Source organism: Hesperophylax consimilis, unplaced genomic scaffold (genome assembly GCF_061612785.1).
Source record: "Hesperophylax consimilis isolate HC1 unplaced genomic scaffold, BYU_Hcon_1.0 scaffold_47, whole genome shotgun sequence".
Classification (NCBI taxonomy): domain Eukaryota; kingdom Metazoa; phylum Arthropoda; class Insecta; order Trichoptera; family Limnephilidae; genus Hesperophylax; species Hesperophylax consimilis.
Window position 1 is genome coordinate 197,567 of NW_028301277.1, and position 4,722 is coordinate 202,288.

At 33.9% G+C, this 4,722-nt stretch overlaps 1 pseudogene; it reads right to left on the reverse strand.

Moving 5' to 3' along the window:
* Window positions 1–1,144: 1,144 nt before the first annotated feature.
* Window positions 1,145–1,782, reverse strand: LOC149408866 (uncharacterized; annotated as a pseudogene).
* Between the last annotated feature and the right edge of the window lie 2,940 nt (window positions 1,783–4,722).

The following is a 4,722-nucleotide window of genomic DNA, read 5'->3' on the forward strand; positions in this document are numbered from 1 at the left end:
CTTCATCACAGTACTCACACAGATGCAAAACTTACATACAGCGTGTTTCGATTTAAGATTGAAAAAAAAAACAATTGATGATTATTTCACAATTGAGAACTCTAAGCCAAAGCGTGTTGAAGTCGGTCACATAAAACTTATTTTGTTTTACGACATCGTTATTGAAATATTGAAGTTTATCATTTTTTTTTCTAAACTAATGTGATAATTTTCAGGATTGAATTCAAATGGGTAGGTATTCTTAAAAAAGACAATGGTATTGCTAACAATTCTTAGTCATTTATGTAAGAATGCTGTACATAACAAACTTCCATCGATAATGACCCTAATTCACGGAAATTACGGCAATTGGAATTTATACCTAATTGTTTTTCGGGGAATAATTATTATTCTGACCAGAAATATTTATTTTACAAAGCATGTTTAATGTTAATTTGATATATTTCCTAGAAGTATAATAATTATACTTAATTATTAACCCACATTTCCAAAATTTTATCGTTTCCTAGAATATTTATTTATCTATTTTAACGAAGGGATGGTTTCTTTATGTCTTTGAAAGAATCGCAAAGATGTGATTTTTTTTACAGGGTCATTTCGGAAAACATCAATAATTGCATTCAGAGTGAATGAGTGTTTTCTTCAGTGAGATCATAAGTAGGAGATTCTTTCCATACCATTTTTTAGAGAACATTTATAATTGTATAATTAGAATGTACACATTTATAAACCAATATATTTATGACATATGAGTTCCCAATGTTTATATGACTAGATATTTAATTTTAAATAAAGTACAATAATTTTTAGAATTTCTTAAGTAGTAGATTTTACACATTTATAAACCAAGTATATGACAAATGATTTTTTTTCAAGCTCGTTTTGGAGAACATTAATTTGTTAGTTGTTTCTTTATTTATTTTGTTTTGCGCCCAGAGGGCTTTTACATAAATAATAAAGGCAGTACATATTAACATGATAAAATACTTTAACATGAGAAAAAAATAGTATAAATAAAGTTATGATGGAGATAAAAAGTATAAAAGTATAAATGAAATGAAAATATAAGCAACAAAATTTTTAAGAACAGTGAGATAATATCAATAATTTACGATAAAAACTATCCCACTGGACCTTTAGCACATTAGTCAGAATCATCTAAAAGTTCACCTATACCACTTATTTCCCCACTGATTGAAGATCCCAAAGATGATCCAACGGAGGTATCTTCATCTGATTCCCCAAGATGTATTGTGAATTCATCAGTGTAAGTATCGATCTTGGGTTCTAATTTTTCGTATTTATCCTCTTGTTCCTTGACCTTTCTAAAAATGTCTTTGAATGTCTGGGCATTAATTGCGACAACTTCTTCTCCAAGTAAAGTCTGGACGGAATCCATCGTAAAAGTAACATTCTGACAGCTACGCATCCTTTTATTATTCCCCAACAGAGTTCGATTGGGTTCAGCTCCGGGTGGTATGGTGGCAGACGCAATACTGAGTGACCATGCTTTTCCAGCAATTGGTCCAGAATGTATTTCTTGACTCGTATCTTGTGGAGCTTAATAATATCATACAATATTGGTATTGTGTTTTTAATCGGATACGGTATTCCATGCTTTTCCAACCAGGTCAGCATAACTCCTTTTCTTGAACTTGATGTCGGGATCCTTTCGCATTCTTCATTGTGGTATGACGCATTGTCTATAACAAGCACAGATTTTGGTTCCAGATTTGGCAAAACCTTTTCCGTGATCCATTTTCTGTAATTGGCAGAATTCATAGCACCATGGTAGTCGCCAGTCCTCTGATCAGATTTAAATGTTAACAGTGCGTTGGGTACAAAACCATTTTCACTGCATGCATGAAGTATTATTAGACGTTTCCCTTTAGACACAGGAACTTTAGCTCCTTTATTGGAGTTGTCAGTCCACGCACGCGGTGTTGTATGTGTACTATGAATGTATGTTTCATCAGAATACACAATTGGACGTCCGTCATTCCTATATTCTTCTAATTTAGTGAGATATGTGGTACGTTTGTCGGATATCATTTTTTTCAATAAGCAACTTTCGGTTTGTTTCTGTTTTTCTCCATCGAAAACCCAAATTGTGAACAACTTTCCTTAACGTAGTTATACACCCTGCGTAGTCGATGTCCCCTTTCAGAACTCTATGAATCTTTTTCATCGTTGGCAAAGACTTATGAACTAAATGAAAATCATACACACATCTTCTAATAACTTCCTTATCGAAATCATCTACATCTGATTTGGTTGATAGTCTGCGTCGTTTCTTCCCTGGTGTGCTGAAGGTTGGTCGTTGAGTTGACGATGATGACGGTTGTGTTTCTGCTTCCTTTGCCACTCCAGTTACGATACGTCGAATACTAGTCTGCGATATTCCAGTTGCCTTAGACGTCAAATCATATAAGTCAGTCATGCTTAAAAATTGACCACCGTTTTTTATATTATGCATAAAATAATTAAAACGCGGAATAAAATTTCACGACTTTGTCCATTCAGTGATTTGCCACGTCCCGTTTTGTAACAGGACTCCATGATGTCGTAATAAATATTCACTTGCACACTTTAAAAACACTCTGTAAATCTACTAATTCGAATTAAAAATGATGAAAACTATTTATTATTTCAAATTCAAAAATTGGTAATTATTTCACTTGCGATATGTAGGTGCACGTATGTTTAAATCAAATTACGAACTGAATGAATAGGACACCCCGTAAGTATACCCCGTAACGGTATTGTTAAAACTTGCCTCTCTTCTAACTAGTTACAATAAGTGAGCGTAAGCAAGACAGAGAGCCTTATCGCGTTAGTGGGCGGCGCTTGACGTTCACACAGATAGACGAATACATCAATTCTAAGCATTTTTATTGCTTCCTTCTTTCGTTGCGTTACCTATACCTACAATAAGTTGTTTTATGTGACACGCTTCGTGTACACTCGGCAAACTTCGTAGTTCCGAGCCGCTTTGAGCCTTCGTGTTCACTCGGCAAACTTCGTAGCTCCGCCCCCAACCCTCCAGCAATGTGAGAACAGGCGCACCCACTTGCTTCATTGTAAAGAACATTTGATTTTCTGAATTTCAGCCAACGCGTTACATGAAGTCGCCCATCTGGTTGTGTGAAACAGTTGATTTATGTGTGATAAATAACATTTATGTGCCTACCGATAAAGTCCTTAAAACGTATTGTTTGAAAGGATGTACGGACAGAGACTATTCGACACAAGTTTCCAACCATAACCTCTGAGAGTCCATTTCGAGAATGGTGTTCAGCACGTATCATGACTACATCCTAAAAGGTATTCTATACTGCATCAGCCTATAATAATAATAATATGTTTTGTTAATTCGGTTAATCTAATAATTATATTTATTTCAGAGCGTAACATCTCAACCAGCAGCGTACCCGTTGCTGCACAGGGGATGTTACTAGAAAATGAAGGTACATATCTGTTTTATATTACTTAAAAGGGAATAGTTTTGTTCGTCTAATATGTTAATCTTTACTTCAATTTCTCAAGAACTATGATATATTTTTTCCAGAAATAAGTGCAGGACCCAGTCATGTCTTCTTTGCAACCAGCAGTGTCGCTCTTGCTGCACAGGGGATGGCAGTAGAACATGGAGGTACATATCTGTTTTATATTACTTAAAAGGGAATAGTATTGTTAGTTTTGTTCCTCTAATATGTCAATCTTTACTTCAATTTCTTCAAGAACTATGATATATTTTTTTCCAGAAATGAGTGCAGGACCCAGTCATGTCTTCTCTGCAACCAGCAGCGTTGCTCTTGCTGCACAGGGGATGGCAGAACATAGATGTAAAATATCTTGCATAGGTGACCCATATGATCCCACTAAGAAATTTGCTATCAACGCTCTTGAAATTCATTATGTCGTCGAGTATGTACTGAATTATAATTGCGAAAATTTATATCTTGTGCCCGTTATTGAAGAAACCATTGCCAAATATATGTTTTGATTGGCTTAATTGTAACGAACATAAAAAAAATTATTCAATTCATTATCAAAATTACTGTACCATTTATAATCAATGCATGGTGTACCGATGTCAATAGAAAATTAATTCTCAAGGATACACTACCATACAATGGACCTGACTCCATGAAGAAAATGGCAGTACTGCAACATTTAAAATATGCTAAATATAGGAAGAAATGGTTGTCATAACTAATTTATTTTAATAAGTTAAAACCAATTAGGACCACAATTTGTTCCTATAAGCGTCTTTTAAATATCGTAGTACTGCCATGCTCCTCATTAAATCAGGTCCATTGTATGGTTGTGGTGTATCCTTGCCAATTCATTTTCTATTGACATCTCTATATGAGTACTAGAATAATAACGAAAAAATAAATATACCTACAAGTCAAATATTGTTATCGTTTGTAATTTTAAGCCAAATATTCTCTGATGCGGAGTTTACATTATTCAGTTTGGCTGTATTAGTCTGCAGCCCATTTTCAGTCACCGACTAGTGTTAATAAAAAAATAGTCGAATTAGTTTATTTCATGTCTAGTTTATATATAGTTCTACTTTTTTATTACATACTTGACATCATAATGAATATTCTCTCAACACCTTCTTTAAATTTTATTTACTCTTGTATTTGGTGTTTTTATTTGTTATTATTATACCCTATTTATTTATCAGGTGCCAATATGTATTGTTAAAAC